The following is a 15,385-nucleotide window of genomic DNA, read 5'->3' on the forward strand; positions in this document are numbered from 1 at the left end:
TTTTTAAAACTTAATTCGGTGGAGCTCGAATATGTAAAACACACGTTGGATGAATGTTGGTAAGAAAACTGGCTGAGATAGAAAACTTTAAATATGATCATATTTAAAGGCAGTTGTGAAATTATCTGTATTTCTCTCAAAGTACCTTCCAGAAATTTCTGCGTCAATCTACTGTATCACGGTAGTCTGTACTGACATTCATTTTATTTATTCAACAACACTCATTCAACAAATACCTATCAAATGCATATATGTGCTAGGAACTGTACTAGATAGTGAGGATATAGCAGTGAGCAAAACAGACCATATCTTTTCCTGGTCGAGCTAACATCCTAGTTAAGCAAGGCAAAGAGAAAGAAAAAAGAAAAAGAAAAAATCGAGCATATAGCATCCCAGCCAGTGTAATGGCTATGCAGATGTCGGCTCGGAAAGACTGGAGAGGGGAATGCTGTTTTTATAGAGAGAGTGTGTGCATGCACAAGTGAGGGAGGGGCAGAGAGAGAATCCCAAGCAGAGCAGAGCCCAGAGTGGGACTCCATCCCAGGAACTATGAGATCAAGACCTGAGCTGAAAACCGAGAGTCCTACGCTTAACCTACTGAGCTACCCAGGGCTGTGAGGACAATGCAGTTTTACCAAGATTGGGGAAGATGATTAAATGATTTGCGCATAAACCATTCTTACTTACTGAATTTCACATTGTCTTTTGAGACAGTTGTATGACCAAATCTGTTAACTTTATTTTCACTAATTCATATTTAAGTATTTTAATACTTAATGAGTATTAAAGTATCTATTATTTATTTATTTATTATTTGGATAAGTCTTGGTTCACAAATAATTCCTGAGAACTGTCTGAGCCTGTGGCCTATCTTCAGGTCTCCAAGCTTGCTTGCAAGTCTATATTTGATATATAGACGAACATTTGAGAGATGTGTGGTTTGTTTTAATTTCCACTTGAAGATGCTATCTATTTTAGCATGAACCAAATGAACTTACATTTAACTAAGCACCGAAGGCACCAAGTGTAGAAACCTCAGTTAACTAGTACTAAATATTCAATGTAAGTGCAGTGAAGTTTTTCTTCACTTAAGGTAATTTTGTGTTAGGCATCCCCCCTTTCTTATTCCTTGTGTTCACCTCTTGTTCTGGGCCACCTCATTTCAGCAATCCACTATTCCGGATTCTGAGATCTGAATGGGTTTCCTTCTTATCCACACGCCCTTCAAAATTGCACCTGACCTGTGCTCTCTGACTTGGTGGTGAACTGTAGCAGCCTCGATTCAATCAGAGTTCTGAACCACCAGGCGCCCCTGTAACTCATTTTAAAGTAAAGAAACTTATGAAGGGCTATGTGAATTCAGTCTTGAGAACAGAGAGTGAGAGGCAATCTAACTATAATAGTTCGTTAATGTGAAAAATAAAAACACCCACATCCTGAATGCGATGATATTTACTAGCCCCCTGACTAGCGGGTCCCAAATCCCGGCAAATTTTACCTCCCCTGTGGCATCCATGCACCTCTCTCCATTCTCCAGTTCAGCCCGCCATCATGTGTCACCTAGATCACAGCCAGCCTCCAGGTCTCCCTGCCCCTCACACGGCAGTCGGTTCGGCGGCCACACTAATCTTCCCACATCTGCATCCAAACACATCACCCTCTTACCTAATGCATTTTATTAGCATCTCATTGCTGTCAATGAGAATAAAGTCCATAAAGAGCCTTTCTGAGTTCTTCAAAAGCTCCATAGTTGGTCCCATGACTAGGATTGTGCCCAAGCAGTTCCTATGCTGTGACACCACTCTTTCTGCCTGGCTGGTGCTCTCCCAGGGCAGGAGGGAGAGCCGTGCACTCTGGCAGGCTAAGAACTGGCATCTATTCAAACAATAATTTTAAAAATTTGTTCATATATGTTGTATATGTATGTTATATATATATGATATATATGTAATTATAATATATAACATATAGTATGTAATATATATACATGTCACTTACTAATCCATGTCCAGTGTGTGAAGAAAGCCCAGCAAAGTATTTCCCAGCTTTCTGTATTTCTGGTTCTCTACTTAATTTTCCTTTATAATTTTCCAGGCCAGAAGCCTTCTTGGAAGGCATATTAAAAATGTTAAATGTTATATACGCAGATAAATCCCTCTAGGGGCGCCTGGGTGGCTCAGTCAGTAAGCTTCCGACTTCAGCTCAGGTCACGATCTCGCGGTTCGTGAGTTCAAGCCCCCCATCGGGCTCTGTGCTGACAGCTCAGAGCCTGGAGCCTGCTTCAGATTCTGTGTCTCCCTCTCTCTCTGCTCCTCCCCCACTCACACTCTGTCTCTTTCTCAAACATAAATAAACATTAAAAAAAATTTTTTTAATAAAAATTAAAAAAAAAATCCCTCTCCTGTAAACAGCATTATGCCATATATTCTTTGATGTTGGTATTCCAACCAAGTGTGACAGCTGACTTTAATGGAGCTGATACACACACACATACACACGAGGCACAAAAACACTCCACGAATATAAACCAGCATCTGGGAGTGACTTCTTGTTATCTGAATTTCCACTTAAGGGTACTCTCTGTTTTAGCAGGAACCAAACAAATTTCAGCAATCATGTAAGGCATCTTGTGTAACTGGTGCTAAATATTCAGTTTAAGGGCAGTGACCACTGGCCCCCACAGCACCCACCACCTCCTCCAGCCCACAGATTCCTTTTCTGCCTTCACCACTAGAGATGTGCTCCTTCAGGATCGGAGCCTTCTGTCATCCGCCACTGTGACTCCTCACCACCAAGTGAACCGTCCTGGAGGGAGGGGACCACGGTGTCACCTGGCTGTCTCTGGTGCCAGCACAGTGTTCAATACATCATAGGAACTAGTCAACAGTGTTGCACTCGGGAGGTAGGTGTTATTTTTAACAGTGATGAACTGTTATTACAGTTAGATTTTTGTCTCTAAATGTATCACTGTTGTCACATGACTGGTCTCATTGCCTTTAATCATGTTCTTAAAAACAATGACAACAAAATCTGCAGGGGAGTGCCTCTCTCTGTCCTCAAGACTGGGTTCACATTGCCCTTATTAAATTCCATTACTTTAAAATGAGTCACAAAAGCTAGATTAAAGTTTTACTGAAGATCCAGTTTAGTTAGAGGTTGAGCTACGTAACATTCTCAGCTTTGCTTACTATGAATGTTAGGCCCAATTTTGACACATGCTACCCCTGTTATGAAGCCTCAGACTGGTAGGTAGGTAGGTAGGTAGGTAGATAGGTAGATAGATAATAGATGATGGATGGATGGATGGATGGATGGATGGACAGATGACAGATAGCCACACAGATAAATGGATGGATGGGTAGATAGACAGACAGACAGACAGACAGACAGGAAGACTTCCCCAGCCATTCCCTCTCCTCTCCAGTGGCTCCCTGGAGCCCTGCCCAGCTCTGCAGAGACAGAAACACAAAAGCCCAGACATCCTCATCTGCTCATGACCAGGGAGGGCTGACTTATTTCCACTCCAGCACACGCCACGGAAGTCCAGCTCAGAAACAGCAATAAAAGCTTCACTCCTATTGAAGAAAAGCTAAACTGAGCATTACACACATAGGTCTTTTGTTTTCCCTAGTGATACAGTGACATCTATTTCTGACTAGTAAAACACAAAAAATATTGGATACGTACAGAAGATAATTAGTCCTTGGAACACTGAAGCTTCACCCTTGAGGAGTTAGGTAAAATCTCCCCTGGGTTTTCTGAGGGGTGATTTGCCTGTTCTTGTTATTTGTCCAGCTGGACACCAATCATCCCTTATTTCTTTTTTTTTTTTTTTTCAACGTTTATTTATTTTTGGGACAGAGAGAGACAGAGCATGAACGGGGGAGGGGCAGAGAGAGAGGGAGACACAGAATCGGAAACAGGCTCCAGGCTCCGAGCCGTCAGCCCAGAGCCCGACACGGGGCTCGAACTCACGGACCGCGAGATCGTGACCTGGCTGAAGTCGGACGCTTAACCGACTGCGCCACCCAGGCGCCCCCAATCATCCCTTATTTCAGACGTTCTCTTCTGTACAAAGGAATCATTAAACGATGGATAAAAAGGTCACTCTCCTTTTCAATGGTTACAGGAGTATGAATGAGAACAATAGAGGGAAAGGAATTGTACTCCAACATGTGAAAAGTCACGCCAGAGAAGGGGGCGTGTGCTCCAGAGATGCACAGAGGGAAGAGCCCTTCACCCGATTTCCTTCTGGAAGTGCAGACAGTAGAAGTCAAGAGAGCGTACACTTCTTCAGCCCTGCTCAGCAGTCTCAGTTCAGCTCTCCAGGGTCCTGCCAACCTGAGCTTTGAGCATTTAAATCCCCAGGGGAGCCCACTCTTCTCGCTAGCCAAACAGCGCTCTCATTTCCCCACCAAAACGCCTACAGACCTTGCCAGATCCTCTCCCTTCCGTTCCGCTTTCAGACGTCCAGGTGCCAGCTTTAGAGAACCATGCCCCTGCAAGTGCACTGCCTAGATGAATTTCAGATCCCTTCAGTCCCTACACGTGGACTTCACACAGGACACGGAGTGGATGACACCGGCGACGAGCTCCTGGACCCTCTCCCCAGGGCTTCTGCTCCTCGCTTTCTCCTGCCACAAAGTCACTCCTCCTTGCAAATGCAGATGAAGGGTCTCCCAAACCACTCTGGAAAGACATCTCTGAGCTCCACCACCCGTCTGTCCTAACCTGACAACTGGGTGGTGCCTTAGTGTCCCCGTAACATCTTTTTAAAATTTTTTTTAAACGTTTATTTATTTGGGGGGGGGGAGGGCTGAGTGGGGGAGGGGCAAAGAGAGAGGGAGAGAGACTCCCAAGCAGGCTCCCTGCTGTCAGTGTGAGGCCCAACACAGGGCTCGATCCCAGGACCCTAGGATCATGATCTGAGTCAAAATCAAAAGTCAGATGCTCAGCCTACTGAGCTACCCAGGCGCCCCTGTCCTGGTAACATCTTGGGCAAATCCTCACTTTAGCACTTCCTCCCTATCTGCATCTATACGTTCGGTTGATTACATGTGTCTCTCCTCGCCTGTGACCTTCCAGAGAGCGGGAAACACTTCTTGCTATTGCTGTCTCTTCCGGACCTAAAATAACACACCGCTCATAGTACACGTTCAGGAAAATGTCCGTTGAGAAAACGAACTGGATGGATGAGTGAACATATGGACAGACGGAGACACGGACGGATCCAATTGGGGAAATAAGCCTTGGATAAAAATCACTCAAGACTCTAAGGAGCATCATAAGGCAGCTTTTTATTTTTATTTTTATTTTTTTTTAATTTTTTTTTAACATTTATTTATTTTTGAGACAGAGAGAGACAGAGCATGAACGGGGGAGGGTTAGAGAGAGAGGGAGACACAGAATCTGAAACAGGCCCCGGGCTCTGAGCTGTCAGCACAGAGCCCGACGTGGGGCTCGAACTCACAGACTGTGAGATTGTGACCCGAGCTGAAGTCAGACGCTAAGGCAGCTTTTTAAAGTGTCACAGACGTTCTAAAGGGTCAGAGACAATCAAGGTGGACACAAGTAAAGACGAAAAGTTACATAAAAAACAGGCATTCAGTATGAGGGGTAAAAGCAATGTTATTTCATATCCTATGAGGCTTCAAGTCACAAAACAGAAGAACAGAACAGAAATCACCTGGATTTTTAGACTGACAGTGAAGAATCTTAATGACCCCTTTGGTTGTTTGCATATATACACTTACACACCAACAAATAAAAGGTTCTGACTTTATTCTGGTTGAAGTAAAAGAACAATAGTGATGGATAAATGTTAAAATGGAGTTTAAAACACTGATTTTTATTGAGATACGACTCTGATGCACATCGGAAATATTTTGAGCCAACAGACTTATAACCAAAGGCCAGAAATAAGTTCCCAGAAGTCAAAGACCTATCCTTCTGAAGTGTACATTTTCAGAGTAGTTTTGCAACAGGAAACCTTTGAATTAAAACCATTCTTGGGGCGCCTGGGTGGCTTGGTCGGTTAAGCGTCCGACTTCGGCTCAGGTCACGATCTCACGGTCCGTGAGTTCGAGCCCTGCGTCGGGCTCTGTGCTGACAGCTCAGAGCCTGCAGCCTGTTTCAGATTCTGTGTCTCCCTCTCTCTCTGCTCCTCCCCTGTTCATGCTCTGTCTCTCTCTGTCTCAAAAATAAATAAACGTTAAAAAAAAAAATTTAAAAAAAAAAAACCATTCTTCAAAGCCACCTATCTGTCTTCTCAGAGCAAGATTTTCCTCTTCATTAAGCACAGACATGTCCAAGGCTTGAATTTCTCAGTTTCACAAGACAGTCTCTTCTGTATTTTGACAACTCTTATCCTTTGAAAATCAATGTTTATAATAATTCCAAACCTGCCTCCTTAATACGTCTACCCAATGTTCTATCTAAGACAAAGCAAAATAAAAGTTCAACATTTGAGAACAGCTATTGTGTGGTTCTCCCCAAAAATGGCAACAAAAAAGTCTTCAAAACCTTTTTTCCAGATTCATCATCCTCTCCCCTCCACTTCAGACTTGGGTAGTGTAGGCTAGCAATGACTCCACAGGAAGATCTTTCTGACAACGGTTTACTTGACAATTCCGATCTGATAAGAGTAGTTTTGCTTAAACTAATCACAGAATTTGACAGCAAAAGCAAAAAGTGCCTGGTCTGGGTGGGAGGACACCAACATGACCATAGCCATGAAACAAAATGCCACCTGCTTGGGATAATTCAGGGCAGAATGCACTTCTAGTAGAGTGGAGGAATAAGTCATAAGTCACCTGTGGGGGAAAAAATCAGTTTACATTAGGTTTGAGCAGGATTATTAAAAGAAGTTTGGAAAGTTAAGATATAGATCAATGGGTCTTCCCTTTGGCTGCAGGGCAGAACTACCTGGGGACGTCTTAAACGCATTAATGCTTGGATCCCACCCCTCTTCTACATCTGAGATTAACTGGTCTGGGACAGGTCCCCAGCATCCACAGGCTGAGAAAATCCCTCAGGGGATTCTAATGTCCAGCCAGGGTCAGAACCACGGTCATGGACCCCAACCTTCAACCGCAGGATGGCTTAGGAAACACGGTCTAAGAGTATTCCTCAATGATTTACTCAGGGCCCAATCTGAACAACATTGTGTGGCCTCAAGCTGGGAATACAGAGGTCTGGATAACCAGCTGCTGGTCCTCACGGGAAATGTCACCCAGTGGGGACCCAAGAGGCCCTGCAAACACAGAACTTTCCAGCATAGCCTTGACTGCATTGGGTGTTCACAAGGGTGCCGCCCCACCCTGTTTTTTGCCTCCCCCCATGGGTCACAGACCTGTGCTGCCAGTCATCCAGTGCCTGCAAACAGTGGTTCAAGATATTCTGACCGGTTTTCTAGTTGTTTATAGGCAGCTGGGTGTAGGAGTATCCCAGGGCCTCCATAATCCCCAAGTACCACAAACAGCAGGGCTTAAAACAACAATTTATTCTCTCACACTGCTGATGGCCAGAAGTCCAGAATCAAGGGGTCAGCAAAGTTGCTTCCTTCTTGGGGCTCAGAGGAAGAATCTGTTCCACGTCACTGTCATGGATTCTGGTGGCAGCCAGCAACTCGGCTTCCCACCACGTGGCTGTCTTCTGTCTGTCTCTGTGGTCTCTTCTCATAAGGACGCCAGTCATAACGGATTAAGGGCCCACCCTGCTCCAGTAGGACCTCAGCTTAATTAATTACATTGGTAACAACCCTATTTCTCACAGGGTCATACTCTGAGGTTCTGGCAAGGACGTGAATTTAAGGGTGACCGTGTTCAACCCCATGCAACAGGTCATGGTGGTCCTTGTCACTCCAAAACACTGCGCAATGGGAGTCCTCACTTGAATTGTAGACTCCTTGCTAGACGGATTGGTTCTTACGTACTTCCGTGCCTTTCACCATGCTCTACCCTATTGCAACTCACATGCTGAAACTAATTAGAGTCACATACCGAAATATAACCAAGAATTCTGTAAGTGCAGACTTCATGGCCCACCAGGCTCTGCTGGGTCAGAGTCTCGGGAGGAAGACTGGGAACATGCGTTTTTAAGGGCTTCTGGGTTGTTCAGATAGGTTTAGGCCTTGTTCTGGGAGATTCTGGCATGGGGGTTGACTATATATACTTTGCAGTGAGAAGGAGTGGAGTTCAAATTCTCACAGGGTGTATCAGAGAGCAGAGAAACAGAGCCAATAAGAAAAATGAGAAAAATGTATGTGTGTGTGTGTGTGTGTGTGTGTGTGTGTGTGTGCGGAGAGAGAAAGATTTTAAGAAATTGGTTTCCAAGATTAAGGAGGTTGACAAGTCCAAAGTCTGCACTGTGGGCTGGCAGACTGGAAACCCAGGGGAGAGCAAATGTTACAGATGAAATCCAAAGGCCATCTTCCAACAGAATTCCCTCACACTCAGGAGAGTTCAGTGGGGCGCCTGGGTGGCGCAGTCGGTTAAGCGTCCGACTTCAGCCAGGTCACGATCTCGTGGTCCGTGAGTTCGAGCCCCGCGTCAGGCTCTGGGCTGATGGCTCGGAGCCTGGAGCCTGTTTCCGATTCTGTGTCTCCCTCTCTCTCTGCCCCTCCCCCATTCATGCTCTGTCTCTCTCTGTCCCAAAAATAAATAAACGTTGAAAAAAAAAAAAAAAAAAAAGGAGAGGTCAGGCTTTTGGTCTATGCATGCTGGCAACTGATTAGATGAGGCCCACCCACGCTATGGAAGGCAATCTGCTTTCCTCAAAGTCTACCAATTTGAGTATTAATCTCATCCCAGACACCTTCACAGAAACATTCAGAATAATGTTGATCACCTATCTGGGTAGTGCAGCCCAGCGACGCTGTCACATAAAATTAACCATCACATAAGGATCTCATTGAGGCCGGCACTGAGAGAGGGCTAAATAGGAAAGGATCAGGAGAGAGGAGGCAGGGGCAGGTTGGTACATCTTAGGTTTGTGTTTCTCCAAGGAGGATCTTTCTACCCTCACCACTGGAAGCTCTACATGGAAACGCAAATCACTGGGCCCCATCCAGGAATCCGTGAATCAGAACCCATGGGGGTAGCACCCAGGCATCTATATTTGAAACAAATCCCCTTGGTGCAGCAAAGCGAGTTTAAGACGTCGCGCTGACCCACTGACTGCAGATCTAGACCGGTCAAAAGTGTCCATCTCACCAAACACGTCTGGCATAAAGCACTACGTGTGGGCCTTTCTGGAAGGAAACTGCTGAGCAACAGCTTCAGGCAGGAGGGGCACTGGAGGGCCCTGAGCCCAAGTGGATGCCACAGGTAGAAAGGGCGTTGGGCACTGGGGGACAGGGAAGACACGGAGCAGAGCCGCGTGCAGGGTTGGGGCTCAGACACGGTCCGGACGCCGTGGTGATAAGGGTGGGCCCCTGGCTGGGAACTAGAAAGTAAAGGATTTCAAATGTCAGTCCGGACTTTGTGTGCAAACGTGGTGGCGGCTGGAGGGCCCCGAAGGTATTCTTCTCAGTTTCCAGTCTTAATTTTAGAATCTCGGTACAACACAAAGGATCACAACAAGAGGACGGATTAAACGGCATTGAGAAGTCGCTGCGGTTCCCTAGCAGCAGCACAGAGAGAGTGACGACGTCTGCCCGGGCCTGCAGCCCTGGCCACGTCAGGAGAGACTTTTTAGCCCCTGTCCACGTCTGAAACTTGGAGAACTTAAGGCTGGAGACCGTAAATCTCCCTCTCGGTTGGCAGTCTCTGCCGTGATTCATTCATACCAGATCCCCAGTCACAGCGCCTCCCGGGTCCCGTTCCGCTGGGTGCTGGGGAACTGGGTGAAAAGCAGAAGCCGAGTGTGAGGCTTGGACACGTCAGAGGATTTCAGGCCAAACGTCTTCATGTCCCCTGCCGCCTGCCAGGTCGTGACACTTCTGTTATTATTAGGTCATCACCATGGCGTGTTTATGAACTGGCCAAACACCCCGGCCACGCGAGGGCAGATGTGTGGGAGAGTGTTGTGGTCACTGTATCTGGGTGCTGGGTTTGCTCCCATTTCCTCTTTGGAAAACACTGAAACCAAGGGGCTTAGCGATAATGAAACAGAAGTGGCTAGTTCAAGTGAAAACGGAGGAATAAGGCACACCCCCGTCCTCCCCATGCAAGCTTCCCCAGGTCCTTCCTTGCTCCCCGCCCCATCGCCCCTCTGTTCCCTGAGTCCAGCAAGGTAGGCAGGACAGCCACGTACTCTGCTTGAATGGACACCACGCACACACGTCTCAACACGCTTACATCTGGTGTCCAGGGTCCACTGCCCGCAGCTATCAGGCTTCCAAATTCAATGATCTCATCTAATTATTAAATTTTTTTTTAAAAAAAAACAACTCCTCAGCCAGTTTCTCTAGGACGTGCCTAGCAAATCAGCCTCTCCCTCCCTAAAAGTGGCTCTTGAGATGGAGATAAAAGTTGTTTTCTAAAAAAATGCTCATGTGGAGGTTAAGAACACCGCCAACATCAGAGCACAACACAATCGTTTAAGATAAGCACTGGAAACAAATCTCCGGCTTTATCATGATGATACGAAAGGTTTACAGGGCAATTAACACATTTTTTTAAGATTTTTAAAGAGAGGTCCCATTATCAACATTAGCAATTTCAATCCTTGCAGATTAACCTCTTGACAACCTCATTCCAGGGGAGATTATTAGTCACTTACTGTATGCACGGCTCTGTGCCGGTTATGGAGGGAAAGGTCACTCTCCCCTGAGACTGTGCAATCTGGCTGGGAGATAAGACGAGTGTGGGTAACAATTAAGTAACAATGTCAGGCAGTAAGGTCTGCTTACCTCCTGCCCATCCTGCTGGCTCCCGCCCAAGCCCCACCTCCTCTGTGACAAAGTCCTCAGCCTCCCCAGGTGGCCCGTCTCTCCCTTCCTGGGCTCCTGTATTCGTGCCTCATTCTGCCACTTCCCTGGGCACTGCCTTTGCTTCTGACTTGATTGTCTCCGGTGCATTTGTCCCCGACCTGGATGGCGATCTTTTGGGGGACCAAAACACACATTTACATTTCTTTTGCATTCTCCTCAGCAACTAGCACGTGGAAGAGACTGAATTAATACTCAGGTAAAAAAAAAAAAAAAAAAAAAAAAAAAGCATAGGGCTCAGTCTTCACTGAGGCCCGCTCAGCTCCAGGGCAACTGTTAGCTTCCGGGCGTCTCATAGAGAATGACCTAGATGTAATCAGTGTCAGTAGTCAGGATTAGTTATGAGCTGGGGTCTCCAAAGGCGAAAGTTAATAGGTTATCTATTTTCACATCACAACCAGTCATAACCAGCCTTGTTTGTATTTGGAGCCAATTTCTGACAAACATAAAAAGCTAACCCCAAGGCCCCAGACCATCCGGTGGTACGACGCAGGCAGAGATACGAGGGATCATTGAAATCTTTCATATTTGCCTCAAAACATCTCAGTGAATATAATCGTGATAAAGCCAGATCTCTAACGTGTATCTCAAATTGTTACTTGTTCTATGCTCTGATGGTGACCACGTTCTTTGCTGAACTCAATATATAATATACTTTATATTTAGTTTACTATGAACTATATTGTATATGATTACGTTATTTATATGTTAATACTATATACTTGATATTAAATATTTCATTATATTACATATTTATACAGTGATATTATAAGTAATTATATAATGACATATTACATATTTTATATGAACATAAAATATAAGTTATATAAGTTCCACTTAAAATAGTGAGAGTAAAAAAGTTTAGCATCCTCTCTAGAGATATAATGCAAGTCACAAAGGTGCGCCATATATAAAGTTTTTAATCGGCCACATCAAAAAAAAAAAAGAAACATAGAATCAATTTTAATAATAAATATATTTTATTTAGTCCAAATCACCAAAATACCATAATCTCAACATGTAAACAATATAAAACTTTATTCATGAGATATATACTTTTTCATACTAAGTCCTCACAATCCAGCGTATTTTACTTTTATAGCACATCTCAATTTAGATGAGCCACTTTTCAAAGACTCAATCACAGCCCCACGTGGCTACTGGTTACCATATTAGACAGCGCAGCACTGGTTGACTAGTTATAACTGATAAAAAAAAATTACATGAACTGTTGTATTTCTTTTTGTTGCATTAGTTGCCAGGAAACCCAAAGCTAAATTTGGTGCTCGATTATAGAGATCTTCTCATCCTGACGTCCTCTAAAATTTATTTCTCCTCCTTCTAAATGGATTTGAATATCTCTGTTTTGTACGTCCTTTTAGAGAAGTAATTTAATACTAGTAACAGCCATAATGATAATTGTCTTTTATTATTCATAATGATACTAATTTATTGCTCACCTGCTGTGTGCGAAGCAGAGTGCCATATGCCTTACATGGGCCACACAGCAAGACAGTGGTCGAGCGGCGAGGAGAGCTGAGATCTGATTCTAAAATCCTCCTTCTCCACCATTCCGCTCTTAGAATGCTTGTATCGGTGACCACCAGCACCACTCTGTTCCAGGAACCTCACACACACTCCATCCTTCCTCATCGTACAGGTTAGGATCGAGGCTCGGAGGTCAGGTCCCCCGTCGGGGTACGGCTAATAAACACGAGAGCCAGTATATGAACTCAGATGCTTTGTGCATTCACTTTCTAAATGCTCTCTGCTTCAATTATGTAAAACCAACTTTAAAGGATCGAATTCCTTTTGGAGATCAACATATCACAAAGTTATTAATTCAGTAGCTGTATTTTGAGCTCTTTTTGTGAGCCAGGCACCGGCCCCTCCCCAACCCCCAACACTGGGATTCACAAAAGGAAAGGACAAAATCCCTGACCTGAGAGGGTTCATAATGGAAGAAATGCAAAGTGGAGAAAAATGTTACAAATACTAACTGGAAATTCTCTGCTGGATTTTGCAGAGCAGGTGCTAAGCAAGTACTTGCAAAGAAACCTATCTAGCAAAGATCAAATGAGTAAAATAAATTAGAAAAAATAGTTCAAACCACTTAGAACTCTGAGTGGATGCATAAATGTGTCAGCGTTGACTGCAGACTCCTGCTTCTCCTAAAATGCCCTACATGCCCTCTGTGTCTCTACACGTGTTCCCGCGAGCTGTCCAAAAGGCAAATGGCCCACAAAAGGAGGCAGCCCACACCCTGTCTCAGCATAAACTGATACTCGGCACCATCAGCTAAATTGTTCGGGTGGCTCGTCGAGTTCACAGGATGAGAACTCACAGCTGCTTTCTTGAACGTCTGGCAGGGGCTCACGAATGCATTTCATCAAATTTGGCACATGGGCTGTTAGCAAACACACGAGCAAAAGGCACTCGTGTTTTGTTCAGTGCTGTCACTTTCCCGTCCTCCCCCCAACATCTGGCCCTGACATAGACTGATCTCAAATGAATGTCGGAGACTCACTGCCACGTAACGTTGTTACGCATTCGCTCAGCCACCATCGTTCAGCCCAGGTTCTCCATGCTCTCTCCCTGTGACCACACAGGCAGGTAGGTAGAGACATGGCTTACTGAAGCTCATTCATCAGGAATCCGTGCGGGGTCACTGGCTCAACCCCCTCCCTATTCTCCATTCTGACATTATATCTGATTCTAAAAATACCACGGTCTTAAGCCTAACCTTTAAATGACAGACACCTCATTCTTCATGCTATAGTGTCCTTAATTACCCCCTCAAAGCCAGTGATTTTGAAGGTTCCCAGGAGACCTGGCATGAGCGAGTTATAGTTTTCACTGGAGGGCTGTGTTTTCTGTATGCCCAGCAGAGAGTTTCTATTCAGATTGTCCTGGCTGCAAGGAACAGAAGCATGCTTTAATCAACTCAGGAAAAGTGGGGCTTATCGTAAGGACACAAGGAAAATGGAAATGGAACCTGAGGTACGAAACAGGCCCGGGGACTGATGCAGGGCCCACGCGGGCTTGGCCTCTCCCCGCTCTCCCGCCGTTCTGTCTCCTGCCGCTTCCTCTACTAATCACAGCTTTTCTCTCTTACAGTCTCAGACCGCATGGCCCTGACTCTCACTCATGACATCCTTTCAGCTGCTACCCCAGCATTCACCCATTCATATTCCCTACAGACATCACTGTTTTGGCCCAACCCAATTTTGAAGACCATTTGTCACTGGCCAGCTCACGGATTTGTTTATCTTGAGTCGGATGCCCAACTGTGGCCCAATTGTTTGTGGCTTCGAGGGCGGAGTGGGATGGGAGTGATGTGGCACCAGCAAGGACCCATGAGGGGGCAGGATCCCTAAGAGGTGTGGTCAGGGATGACACCTGAAGGTTTGCTTTGCCCAGTACAGACAAGTAAAATCACGTAATATGCTAATCGACGAAGAAACATCTAGGAATTAAGTTAAGGGAGATGTCTGAAGCGGAGAAAGAAGATGAATATCGAAAAAATAAATTAATTAAATCCAGTAGAATTTGCTGCTGAAATTAGTATTTATTAGCTACTTCATGCTAAGCACGGTGTAGGCATTTTATATGCATTATTTCATCTAAGCCTTCCGAACACCCCGGAAATAAGTGTTTCACTAACCCATTTTCATTTGTAGGACCTGAGGCTTGGGAGACATTACCTACGTCACTAAGTGACTCAAGGTCACAAAGCCAATGAACCAGGATATGAATCCATGTATATTTGACTCCGAAGTTCTTTCCACTATAAAACACACAGAGGAAGAGCTAAGTATTAACATCATTCTAATCTACCTCCTAACAAATTATACAATACAGCTGTTTCCTTGCAGACCTGACCTGCAGCGATACGAATAAACAATAACTCAACTTCAGTGTCTTGACAGCACTAAAAATCGTTCATAACAAATCGCTGGGTTATAACAACGTGGGCACTTATTACTTGGAAAAAGACCAAGCCCTTAAAATAATCCGTTTTAATCTACCGTATGAACGATTCTTGCCACCACCAACAAAATGCAATCGCTACCTCCCTGAGCCAGTCTGCTACTCTGATTCTTTTCTCTTACGTCTTTCAAGCTGAGCCAAAGGAAATGAAGGTACTGGCCCAATTGCACCTTGTTTTAAAAGTGCTCTCACAGCTTACTCCGGTATTTCTTTATAATGCAAATATCAGTTTAATTAATGATAGCAATATGACATTGGGTTAAGCTCTTCAAGACATACACTATTTTTAAGACTCAGACCCGATTGTTTCAGATTCACAACAAAGTGAATCTAAAATGTGGTACAATGTCCAGTGTTGATCTGAGGGACCCTGGAACAGGAACACATACAGTTTCTTGAGTAGAGATGGGTAAAGAACACGGCTGTTCGTAACTTTTTTTATCCTGTTAAAGACTGGCATCATCT

This window comes from Lynx rufus, unplaced genomic scaffold, assembly GCF_022079265.1.
Source record: "Lynx rufus isolate CCGP_SWC_20201006 ecotype Redwood Valley unplaced genomic scaffold, mLynRuf1.p SCAF_6, whole genome shotgun sequence".
NCBI classification, from domain to species: Eukaryota; Metazoa; Chordata; class Mammalia; order Carnivora; family Felidae; genus Lynx; species Lynx rufus.